At 42.2% G+C, this 13,612-nt stretch overlaps 1 protein-coding gene across 1 annotated transcript in view; it reads right to left on the bottom strand.

Moving 5' to 3' along the window:
- Gpc6 (glypican 6) overlaps positions 1-13,612 on the bottom strand; it is a 1,011,294-nt gene that overhangs the window by 91,801 nt on the left and 905,881 nt on the right. The window lies entirely within an intron of this gene.

Genomic DNA, 13,612 nt, shown 5'->3' with positions numbered 1-13,612 from the left:
CCATGTTCTCTAAGATGACAAGTATATTTCATGTGCAGCATGCCAAAGCCACCTGATTTGAAGGGCTCCCTTTTGAATAATGAAAATCTTTACTGGAAGAACTTTTTGAAAATATTCTCCTGAGCAATGGTGTGGAAATAGGACAAGCAATGTGGGTGAAATCCACATAATGGCATTTTCTTCTAATTTTGTTGTTGACAGCTGTTCATGTCACAGTTAGGGCTGCTGTGGGAAATCAGACATTTTATTGTAATGAATTTAGGGACTAAGATGACAATCTTTTCCACAGTGATTCCACGAAGGTTGGTGTGGGAACATTTTCTTCACTATTCTACATGTTTTTCCTTTTGTGCCGGTTATCAAGAGATAATCCCTTTCCTAGACTTCCAGGAATATAGTGAGATGACTATTCTTGATTGACTACATCTGGAATTAACTAAAACCCAAGCAGCTGGATATGCCTGAGAGGGATATATATTTTTAATAATTAAATAATTAGAATTGAAAAGACCCACTTTTAATTGGGTCTTTTGGCTGAGGAAAAGAATTCTAGGGCCTGACCTACTGAGGATGATCCTGCATGCTACATAGGCACCACTCAGAAATGGACAGTTGCAGCATTACAACCTGTTTCTGGGACACCCTTGAAAGAAACCCACGGAGGGAAACCTTCACAGTGGCCAGCACTTTGGGCAGTACTCAAGGTCATATATTTTGTTTGGAAGAGGAAACGGCCATAGGTGTGATTGTTCACTGATTTGTAGGCTGTAGGCAACGGACTGGCTGAATGGTAAAGGACTTGGTAAGAACAGGGTGGGGAAAGTGGTGAGAAAGACACCCGGGGAAGAAATATGTAATGCCCCAGCTCTCTGAGTGTCTGAGTGGGTGAAGGATGCGAAGATATTTGTGTCTTATGTAAATGGTCATCAAAAGCTGGCTCCAACAGAGAAGTTCAACAATCAAGTTGATAGGATGACCCTTTCTGGGGACAGTCTGGCTTTTCTCACAGACATCCGTTCATTGCCCAATGAGTGCGTGAACAAAATGGCGGTTGTGATGAAGATGGAGGTTACGTCTTGACGTGATACCATCGACTTCCACTCACCAAGGCTGACCTAGTACAGCTACCGATGAGTGACAAGAGCAGAGATAACACTGAGCTACAGGTAGGGCACCATTCCCTGGGGGCCAGCTGATGACTTGGAGGGTGACCCTGGGCCACGCCTCTTTAGAAAGAACAGTGCTTTGTCCTTACTGGAGGAGATATTTATTCCTTTTACGGGTCCATCTTTGCGGCACATGATGCTTCTGCCAAGACCACCATCCACACACTTACAGAATTCCTTATCCACCATCAAGGTATTCTACACAACACTGCCTCTGACCAAGGCTCTTGCTCTGTAGCTAGAGAATTGCGACAGTGGGCCCACAGTCCTGGCATCCAGTGGTCTTACTGTGTTTCCCACCATTCTGAAGCAGCTGGCCTGACAGGGAGATGGAATGGAGTTTTAAAGACACATTTACATCTCCAATTAAGTAGCATCAGCATGGAGGGCTGGGGCAAGGTTCTCCAAAGTTGGGCTATGCTTTTAACCAGTGTCCAATATATGGTACTGTTTCTCCCATAGCCAGGATCCACAGTCAAGGAATCAAGGAGGGAATAGTTCTATTCACTAGGAAAAATTTTCCTTCCTGTTCCCTGTCTTTAAATTCTGCTGGCCTAGAAGGTTTGGTTCTAGAGGTGGGGTGCCCTGCCTGGAGACTCAACAAACATTTCACTGAACTGGAAGGTCAGACATCCCCCTGGTTGCTTTGGGCTTCTAATTCCCTGAAACCAACAGACTAAGAAAGGAATAACAGTGTTAGGAGGGGTCATTGATGCAGATTACCATGGGGAAAATGGATTGCCTCTCCACAGTGGGGGGAAGAGGTTTATGTCTGGAGTGCAGGAGGATCCTTTAGGCATCTCTTTGTAGTACCCTGCCCTGTGATTAAAGTCAATGGAAAACTACAAGAGCCTAACCCAGGCAGGATGGCAAAGGGCACAGGTTGTAGTTATATGCTTAGCTATATATTTAGGAAGACAATGTATATAATACGAATTAAAGAAAAAAAAGGTCAGAGGTCATGGATTTGAGAGATAACAGTGAGTACATGGGAGGTGCTGGAGAGAGGAAAGGGAAAGGAGAAAATGTTGCCATTGCATTTTAATTTAAACCAAGAAAACTTTCCCCAACTACTTATTTGTGCTAATTCTTAACCTACATATGTATATTTTTCAGTGTGTTCATTTTCATGCTGTTATTTGATTCTGTGTTGTTTAACCTGAAGCATTTTCCACCCTGCATATTATGTGATGGCGGTGACGGACGCAGCGAGCCCTTGAGTGCCATTCCCAACGACACATCCCATCTGCAGACACAATTCATTTTGCTTCACCACTACAACTCGTTTCTCTTTTGTGTGTTCCAACTTCTTGAGCTCAGCATTCTGCAGCACAGGGATGCTTTGTCTTGGCATTCTTGGAGGCTGGTCTTAACACACTATTGATTATTTTTCTCTCTCACAATTTCTGAGGTTGATGGTGTAACCAGTGTGATAAAGATAGTGGGGCCTTCCCTCCCCAGGGCTTAAATCACTTCCTTGTAGCAAGGTCACCTCTGATGGAGGGCCTTAACATTCCCAAAGCTCCAGGGGATCTGTCCACTGCACTATTTTGGAGTGCTTTGAAAATGACAGCTGGCTTCAAGACGTACAAAGACAGCAGGGGAACCAGAGCAAGGGCCTTGCTGGGATTCAAAAGGGCCACGCACAGAAAGGGTTAATGGACCCTCTAACCACACATCAGGAAGGGAGGAGTCTGCCATAAGGGAGCCAGGGAAATCACAGGAATGTGGGGTTCCCTGAAAGAATGTGTGTGTGGATTCTGGGGAGCAGTTTCATGTCTGATGGTGGGTTTGTTTGGAGTTAACCCACCACAGATTAGTTAATACAGCCTGGTAACCTTCCTCTATTTATGCCTAGCTCAGATGTTTTTGAGGGTGGCTTCAGAGCAGAGATTGCTGGGTCTATGATTCAAACCAAAGAAAATGCTCACTTTCTCCCCCTTGATAGCTCCGCATCCTGAACCTCTACATCTGCTGGGAATGTTCATAAAAACTTGTTCACAATGACCTGAGATTTTGAATAACCCTGAACAGGCATACTATTCCACTCTTAGAAAAACAGACCCAGTGTAAGGGAGGCCCTCTCGTGGGACAGTTCAAAGCCTGGGGTCTATGTTGCCGAATTCTGAATACCAGCTTGTCTGCTTCATCTGGAGGACCACCAAAGACTCTGTCTGTGCCAGTGTCATATAGAGAACCAAATAAAAACAAACCCACAAGGCCATCCTGTAGCTGAGAACACACAAAGTGAAATTCACAGTTCCATATCTAATGTATCTTGTTTGCATATCTGTGCCCTTCCCAGATCCCTAAATTGATACCTAACAGCTCAGGTGATGGGGTTATGGTGCTCGGTTAATAGAATCAGTGACCTTATAGAGGAAGACACTGTTGCTTATGTCACTGTCTTTACAGTATTTTGTCATATTAGCCTGCAGAGAGTAAAACTGACTCCGTATTGGTAATTTCCCACTATAACAACATGCAATCTATTAGTTAGAAAAAGTGTTTAGAAAACTTGGTGCTCACAGGGAGTCGACAAATAGAATTATTGGACAGAAATTTGGAGTATTCCTGTTTTCTGAGTTTGCTGTAATAGCTCTACGAGCACAGGGGCCTCAGCCTAGGTGAATATTGGGGGCCTGGGAAGCTAGGTAGGTAGATATTTTATATCTTGAACAAAAGGAGTGGATGAGAATCTATAATAAGACAGACAGGTCCTGAGGTTAAATGAGAGTAGATGAAGTGGTCAGGGCTGGACATGCAAACTTAGATCTTGAGATGGTTTTCAGAGTCCTCAAACTCTTCGTGTTGATCAAGGGAAAGTTGAGGAACAAGTGCTTGATAGATGGAGCTGAGAATAGCCTGTGCTGTGTGGACAAACAGAGGAGCTCCTATGGGCCCCGTCCTTCTCCTCTGGAGAAACTCGCTCTGTAGACCAGGTTGCCCTTGAACTCTACCTCCTGAATGCTGGGATTAAATAAAACCAGGCACCACCATTGCCCACTATAGGGAGAATAATACCCTGTACCATACTGCTATATGGTGGTATCAAATGCAAACTATGAAACAAGAGCACACAACCCACTATCTAGAAAACAAGTGCTTGATAATCGTCACAGAATTGTATAAGTCCATAACTTATACTTTATCTAAGTTTTACTTTAAAAAAACGAGTGAAGAATTAAACACCTGGCCTGGCCTTTCTTTCCTTTTTTTCCTAGATACTTGTTTGTTTGTTTTTTACTTAGGCATATGTGCCTGTGTGTGGGCTTATGCACATGAGTGTGGTACCCACAAAGGCCAGAAGATGGCATTGGATCCTCTGGAGCTGAAAAACTTGCAATGAGAGAGCTGGGAGTGAAATTCAGATCCCCTGGAAGAGTAGCAAGCGTCCTTATTCACTGAGCCGTATGTCAGAGCCCTGATTTGTTTCCCACACAATATTATTTGTAAGAGCGCAAGGGTGCAGAGAAGCAGCAGAGACCACTTGTCAAATTAGGAACACTCACAGGGGCTTCATGCCACCACGTGCTCCAAGTGTTCACCATGTTATTTGTAGGGTTCCTCCAGGAAATCCCACCCCAAGATGAGCGGGGCTCAGACACGCTGAGAGAAACAAGGTTCTGATAGAATCGACTTAGAGGTTGATGGTGTCACTCCACCTTCAGTTAAAGTAGGAAGAAAGTCTTCTTTTTACAACAAAAGTTTCTAAAAGTCGCAACTGTAGGCTAAACCACTTAAAGGGGAATTCATCTTTAGACCTACCATTTGAAAAGCAGCACCAGTGTTCCCTTCTGCCTGATTCACTCTAAGGGATGTGGAAAGGGATAATTATATAATTCCAGAAAGCATCCAGGACCTTTGACGTAGACAGATGCTGTGGATATTCAAAGAAATCAGCTCTCCTACATAGCCACTCAGAAGACTTGGGGACTTTGGGGAGCTCCCTGCTCATGATGATTCCCCTCCCTTAAGAGGATTACAAAGATCATGTCTCAGAAGTCTACTGGTATTCTGAGATGAAAGGCACTGAAGGAAAAGACATTTTATTGTTTTACAGGTAGGAGGGGGAGGGGCAATAGTAAGCGATGCATTAATAACAGATTTGCATTCTTTCATTGGTTTCTGCATGCATTTGGAACCTAAGCACTGAAACACATTAACATATTTCTCGCAGACAAACACGGCTGCTCATCTTTTCAGAGGTACTTACATCCCTGTCTTCTTGATCTCTGCCTTGCCTTTGCTGCTTTGATTACGTGTTCTCCAAAGTCATTACTGGCAACTTGAGAGGCAGTGTTTGTGGATGCTCTGTCTCAGTGGCTGTCTGAATACATTCCCATCTTTGCACCTTCTTCTCAGCGAGGTTTTACTCAGTCAAAAGCTATGGTTAACAGGTACCATTCTGAAATCTCAAAGTGGAGCTCTGGAGCTTTGTTGTAAATATGGACGACTTTTTTTTTTTTTTTTTTTTTTTTGAGGAAGGGTGCAGTGAACTTTACTGATATTTTTCAAGAGAGTAGGGTTCCCTAGGCCCCTCCTTACTCTGGGGGTCTGGGGTAGAAACTGTGAGGGAGATGACCAGTGTTGGGGGTTGAGTTGGACAGGGACTGCTCAGCAGCCAGGACTTCTCTCTTGCTCACGTCCTTGCTGGGGGTGGGTGGTACGGACAACTCTTAATACTGCCTCAATTTTCACAGACTTGATGTTTTGAGACTAAGTGGTGTTTTCTTGATTTATTAGATTCTAGTTTATATTACAATGCTAATGACTTCACTATCTATAAGAAGACTAACTTGGGGATTTCACTCCATTACATTTATACCTAAGGAATCAAAGAGCCAGTGAGTCAGTACAGGACTGTGTATAATGGATCCAGTTGTGGCTGTTATTTTCATAGCAGACAACTGTGGGGTAACAGACAAATGTTTAGAAGATTTGAAGTGCTATGATAAAATACCTTCAGTTAGGTCATTCATAAACCACAGAGACTTTTGTAGTTGCAGAGGCTGTGAAGTGTAAAATCCAAGTAGCAGGCAATACTTGATGCCTCCTTGCTCTGTCCTTATTTAACAGATGGACCAGTGAAGTCCTCAGGTCTCCTCTATAGGAGACAACTCCTGTAATTACATCTCAAGGTTCCAGGAGTTCACTTTCAACATAAACCTTGAGTGATGAGCACATTTTGACCAAAGCAAGTCACTAGCAAGAAGCTAAGAGTTTGGAGTACTAGTTTCTGCCCTTCATCTTAAACTTGGATGACACTGGGACAACTTGGCTTCCCAATTTTAAAAGCCACTTTAAAGATGAAATATGATGCCTAGGGAAGACACTGAAAAAATGAAATATAAAGGTGTATTATGTTAACTGACACAATCTATAATTACTCAGAGAAATACTGAATAACATGTCAAATGCGTGGATTACACAGAGCTATGGATGAACAATTTAAGCTCTATGAAGAATATAAATTTAAATATTTTATCACTGTATCCCAGGCTTCTATGCATTTTCAACACATAGTGTGTGTGTTTTAAAAATCAGAAATGAATAATTACAAATAAGTAAAAGTTTTATCATCTCCACGTTTTGCATTTGTTGAAGCCACCCTGCATGTGGTTATCTGTAATGAGGATGAAAAGTAGGAAAGGATAATAAAGAAACCCTTGGGTGTTTGTTGAAGACCTTTCACACACTTTATCTCAAATAATCAATTGTCTCTTCCAAACCATGTTTTTGCGTTTTTTCCTCAGCCTGAAGAACTATAGCAAGCCACGCATTCATATGAAAAATATTGCTATTGTCTTTGTTTCATGTACTATGTCATGATAAAGCCAAGTTCAATAAACAACTTTACTAAAATTAATAACTAGAACCAAAAACTCTAGTTCTTGATCATTTGATGAGGTACTTATTGAAGTTAATAAACTATTTAGAAAATGTAAGATCTCACATACAAAGCAGTCACATTGGTTCTCTGGTTGGTAGACAGTCACTCCATAGCTAAGATATCTGTCAAGTATGTAAGAGGTAGGTAGCATATACAAAATAAATACCTGGAGAAAAGAGTTAACTCATGTCCATGGCGTGATGGAACAGGACAGTGTAAAATGTCATTATGCTAACTAAAATGAAGTACAATTTAAAACTTATCAGTTGATTACTTCTATAATATTTTCTTTAAGCTTTCTGTACAGCCATGGACTGTGAATAACTACAACTAAAGAAAGTGATCTTTGACAAAGAAGCTAAAACTATACAATGGGAAAAAGAAAGCATCTTCCACAAATGGTGCTGGCATAACTGGATGCTGGCATGTAGAAGACTGCAGATAGATCCATATCTATCACCATGTACAAAACTTAAGTCCAAATGGATCAAAGACCTCAACAAAAATCCAGTCACATTGAACCTCTTAGAAGAGAAAGTGGGAGGTACCCTTGAACGAATTGGTACAGGAGACGGCTTCCTGAACATAACACCAGTAGCACAGACACTGAGATTGGCAATTAATAAATGGGACCTCCTGAAACTAAGAAGCTTCTGTGAGGCAAAGGACACAGTCAACAAGACAAAATGGCAGCCCACAGAATGGAAAAAGATATTCATCAACCCCACATCTGACAGAGGGCTGATTTCCAAAATATACAAAGAACTCAAGATTCTAGTCTCCAAAACACCAAATAATTCAATTAAAAAATGGGGTATAGAACTAAATAGAGAATTCTCAATAGAGGAATCTAAAATGGCTGAAAGACACTTAAGAAGGTGCTCAACATCCTTAGCCATCAGGGAAATGCAAATCAAAACACTTCTGAGATACCATCTTACTTCTGTCAGAATGACTAAAATCAAAAACACCAATGATAGCTCATGCTGGAAAAGATGTGGAGAATGGGAGCACTCCTCCACTTCTGGTGAGAGTGCCAACTTATGCGGCCACTTTGGAAATCAATTTGGTGACTCCTCAGGAAAATGGGAATGAGTCTACCACAAGATCCAGCAATTCCACTCCTAGGCATATACCCAAAAGAAGCACATTCATATAACAAGGACATCTGTTCAACAATGTTTATAGCAACATTATTTGTAATAGCCAGAACCTGGAAGCAACCTAGATGCCCCTCCACTGAAGAATGGATAGAGAAAATGTGGTGCATTTACACAATGGAGTACTACTCAGTGGAAAAAAAAAAAACAATGGAATCTTGAAATTTGCAGGCAAATGGATGGCACTAGAAGAAAGCATTCAGAGTGAAGTAACACAGTCACAAAAAGACCAACATGGTATATACTCACTCATATATAGATTTTAGACATGGAACAGGGGATTGCCAGCCTACAATCCTACCATCAGAGAATCTGGGAAACAGGGAGGACCCTAAGAGAGTCATGCATGGTACCCCAGAAAAGGGGAAAGGGACAGGATCTCCTGAGCAAATTGGGAGCATGGGGAGAGGTGAGAGGGATCTGGGAGAAAGAGAAGGAAGAGAAGAGGAGAAAATGGGGGAGAAGAAAGGTTGAGTGGGGGGAAGAATAGAGGGGAATAAGAAAAAGTATTCCATAATAGAGGGAGCCATTGTTAGTTTAAAGATAAATATAGCACTAGGGAAATGTCCAGAGATCTACAAGGATGACGCCAACTAACAATCTAAGCAATAGTGGAGAGGCCCATTCCTTAAATGCCCGTCTCTGATGATGAGATTGATGACTATATGCCATCCTATAGCCTTCATCCAGCAGCTGATGGAAGCAGAAGCCTACACCCACAACTAAACACTGAACCGAACTCCTGGAACCAAGTTGCAGAGAGGGAGGAATGATGAGCAAAGGGGTCAAGACTGGGCTGGTGAAACCCACAGAAATAGCTGACCTGAACAAGAGGGAGCTCATGGACCCCAGAATGATGGCTGAGAGGCCAGCATGGGACTGATCCAGACCCCCTGAATGTGGGTGTCAATGAGAAGGCCTAGACGATCTATGGGGCCTTGGGTAGTAGACCAGTATTTATCCCTGGTGCTCGAATAGACTTTGGGAGCTCATTCCACATGCAGTGATGCTCTCTCAGCCTGGACACACCGGGAAGGGCCTAGGCCCTGCCTGGGATGATTGACAGACTTTGGAGATTCCCCATGGACGGCCTCAATCTTCCTGGGGAGCGAAGAGTGGATGGAGTGAGAGTTTGGGGGATTGGTGGGGGGCGGGGGAGGAGGGGACAGAGAGGGAGCTGGGATTGACATGTAAAGCAAGCTTGTTACTGATTTAAATAAAATAAAATCAAACAACAACAAAAGAAAATGAAACATGAATGGATTGGGGGGGATTGCTGTGACTGGATTCAGAGCTCTGTCAATGGCATTGGCTGTATCAAACAGTGGGTAATTTGGATTCTTTGCAAACACACTGTGCCCAGTATCATCACTGTCCGGTCAGATTCCTGGCCAGCAGCATTCCTCCATTGCAGCAGCTGCCCGTTTCCCTGCAGGCCAATCACTCAGATCACACAACTCCAGCACACAGCTTTTTCTCAGTGTCAAGGGGTGGCACCGGAGAGATGGCTCCGTGATTAAGAGCACATATTGCTGTTTTGGAGGACCCGAGTTCGTTCCCATCACCCACATTAGGTGGCTCACAACCATTAGAAAGTCCAGCTCCAGGGCATCTGTCGCCCTCTTCAGGCCTCTGCAGGTGCACACCCACACACAGACCACATAATCAAAAATAAAGTAATTCTCCAAAGTGGAAGTGGTGACGGAAATGTGTGTGGGTAAGGCTACTCATGTATTAATGTAGACAAATGTGAGAAACTTAAATATTCCCCCAAAACATCATGCTAGTATCAAGAAGAGTCACATATTAGCAATGAATGGGACTTTTCCCCAGGGTGTAAGTTCACAACACTTCTTGTCTGGTTCCTAACAGCTTCCTGCTAATGTCTTAAGACACATATTCCTGGGTACAATCTAACGATGTTGGCAATTATTCTTTCTTTGGTTTAGAATCATTAGATTAATGATGCAAACATTTCAAATTCCCAGCTTTTAGTTGTTATCTGGGTTGGCAAGTCTTTTCACGGTTGCCTTGTCTAAGGAGATGTCTTTTCACCCCATCGTTTAAGAAGGATCTCCTTTCTCCTTTCACCCGTCTTCCTGCCTTCCCTCTCCTGTCTCATCATCTTTCTTTCTGTTTTCTTCCTGACTTGTGTTTTTCTTCCCTTAGAGATTGATTGCAGTGGCTCCCTGGCCAACTCACTTCTCTGGCAAACTCGAAGTCCCTGGATGGATTGAGCATCCTGTTCAGAGAATTCAGGACTTCGAATCAAGCCAAGTCATCAGTTTTTGTTTTGGTCACTTTTTACTGGCTTTGGTTTTTTCAAAAGCTGGCTGCCATGTACATTTTAAGGTTTAAACAATTTAATTCCAAGGCTTAAACAGCTTGGCTCCAGGATATCTGTCAGATGTATTGCCTACTTCTTAAAATCTTTTCTTCAATAAAAACAAATTCTTTCCATTGGCTTGAGACTTTTTTGGTTGTGCATTCCTTACACTGCAGGATATCTTGATATTCTTTCCAAATGAGCAGAGCAGAAGGCAGGATTTCACGGAACTGAACGCAGCATATTTGAGTGTATGGAGAGAAAAGAGTTCCACTTCTCTCTGTCTCTCCGTTAAATGATTATTTCACATGCTCTTTGTTTATAAGGTTGAAAGAGCTTCTTTAAAGTCACTTGGCAGGGTGTAAGTAAACAGATGAATCACACCGCCATGGTTGTGAACCACTCATTCACCCCATGATTTAACAAATAAATACATATTGAGTGTTAGATTGGCCAAATTAAGTGGCGTGGATATGACTCTTGGCCATGTCCTTGCTCTCTTGACAAGTGTTTTGATGAGAGAGTGGGGAACTGGAATGGTATGAGTGTAATGGGAGAATCCAGGGAGCTCCCTAGATCTGCAGTGTACACTGGGATGTGCTCCTACTGTTGATGAGAAGTGAGACATTTCTAGTAATTCTATAAATCAGTTGCTAAACATAATCATTAAAAGTTATGTTGTATATACTTACAGTTACAGATTATACTCTCTCCCTACATACACACACACACACACACACACACACCACACACCACACACCACACATATGAAACTTCCTACTTTCTATCACTGTACTGTTATCTATGCTTTTGAGCATTTTCATGCCAATCACACCTACAAGGAAGGACTACTTTATCATGGTATGTCTCTCCGTGCTCAGTGACATCATGCCTGAGTTTGCAACCAGCCATAGCAAGGGTATTTACACCAAGGAAATTGGAAAACTCTGCCAGTAGATGTTTTTCCCACAGAGGAACGTGCTTCTCAGGCACACAGGGCACCCGAAGCTGTGATCCCATCAACGTCAGACCAGATCACAAATTCCTTAGGAGAAAGGAAGCCATCTGTCTGTGAGCAACTGGATCTGGACAGACTTCCTTGTAAGGCAGGAGGTAGGTGTGAGAAGATTTCTGTGAGATCCAGAAAATGTATTTCTTGCTTTGCTCCTGAGGACACACTGAATGTTCAATTAAACCGAGTTTTACTAATCTATTCTTGAGTGGACTGTGTTCCACAAAATCTCATTCTTTGCCTTTGAAGCAAAAAAGAGTCTCCAGGTAAATCTCCCTATGTTAGAGATAACCAAGAGGTTTCCTTTATCATCAAAAGGGAAAACACAATTAGAATCTCCTTTTCAAAGAAAGAAAACTAAAGCTAGTTTTTCTTCACTACGTTCCTTATAAATGAGCACATTTGAGCTTTCATTTTCCATTATGAAAACTGTGGCTTTTTCCCTGCAGAAAAACTGGTTCTGTTACAAATAGGAATAGGAATAGAATACACACAGATTTTCTGCACAGACGAGAAGAAATCAAAAAACCACAAGGTGTTTCAAGGTTAGCATTCTCAGCACCATATTGCATGTGAGAATTGGTGAATAGAACAACCAGTTTGAATTTATAAAAACGTCAGAGAAAACCCAAAAGACTGGAATAATGGAGAACACACCCCTCTCCACCATGGAGGACACACCTTCTTTCCACTGAAAATGAGGTGTAGCAATTAATAGGTCATAAAGCTTTGTAAACACTGTGACCATTTGCTTTTTTTCTCAGTGATCTCATGAGAGGGACCAAACTGTCCACCAATGGAGCAAACTAGTAAGAATTATGTGACCATGGGCAGAGGCCACCAAAATTCCCCCAAGTCTCTTTGCTTTGGTAGAGACAAGAGGCTTAAACTAGAACTGGGTTGCTGATGTCATCACTAACTACTTGGCATCCCTGGATGCCTGTATTCATAGATACGTATTTAGATCCTGTCTTTCTCTCAAGGTGGAAATTGTTTGTTGAAAAGAATCAAACATGTGTGGGATCAAATGTGAGATGGAGATATTAAGGATTTTCTGCTCTTATAAGCCAAGTGTTAGCCTGTAGACTCTCCTGGATGAACGTGCACTAACCTTTATAGGTGGTTTTGATTGACATACTCCATGCTAAGCACTTCACATGTACTGTATCATTGTCCTGTAAGTTGTATTGAGCTTTCATTTTCAACACTGGTTGGTTGAGTTTAGACAGATAAGTGATTTTCCCCAAATCACACCAATAGTAATAGCCAGGTCCTGGGTCTGTCTGTTGTCCAATTCTAACCCACTAGCTGCTGCCATGTTTGAAGAATACCAGAGTACCTTCAAACCAAGGTAAGGTATTTATTATTTATTTTTTGTAAGTCTCCCTGGTGCTGTGTTTTCACACTGTGAACTCAACCAAGTGAAACATGCTATTTCTTTCATATGTGACACACTAAGACCTTTCTGTGAATAATTTACGAATGAGCAAGATGAAACTTGTGACAGTTTGAATGTAACTGGCCCTCATAATCTCACAGGGAGTGGCACTGTTAGGAGGTGTGGTTTGTTCCAGTGGGTACAGCCTTGCTGGAGGAAGTGTGTCACCATGGGGGTGGGCTTTAAGACTTCCTATGCTCAGGATACCGCCCAGTGTCTCAGCCGACTTCCTATTGCTTGTAAGATGTAGGACTCTCAGCTACTAGTCCAGCACCACATCTGCCTGCATTCTGACATGCTCCCCACCAGGATGCTAATGGAATGAACCTCCGAAACTGTAAACCACCCCAATTAAATGTTTTCATTTATAAGAGTTGTGGTCATGGTGTCTCTTCACAGCAATAAAACCCCTAGCTAAGATACAACTTTTGTTCTCAAATAATTTAGAATACTGGCCAGGAAAAAGAAGTAGAAAATGACCATGGCATATGAATACTCTGATTTCTTTACAACAGGCACATGCAATAAGGAGCCCCCAAAGACAGAAAGAGAAACATTCCTGGAGAAATAAAAAGACAAAATTCTAGGTACTATCCTCCAATAGAAAAGAAAATATT

This window comes from Cricetulus griseus (assembly GCF_003668045.3).
Source record: "Cricetulus griseus strain 17A/GY chromosome 1 unlocalized genomic scaffold, alternate assembly CriGri-PICRH-1.0 chr1_1, whole genome shotgun sequence".
In the NCBI taxonomy this organism is placed as follows: Eukaryota; Metazoa; Chordata; class Mammalia; order Rodentia; family Cricetidae; genus Cricetulus; species Cricetulus griseus.
This window is presented reverse-complemented; position numbering and strand designations above follow the sequence as displayed.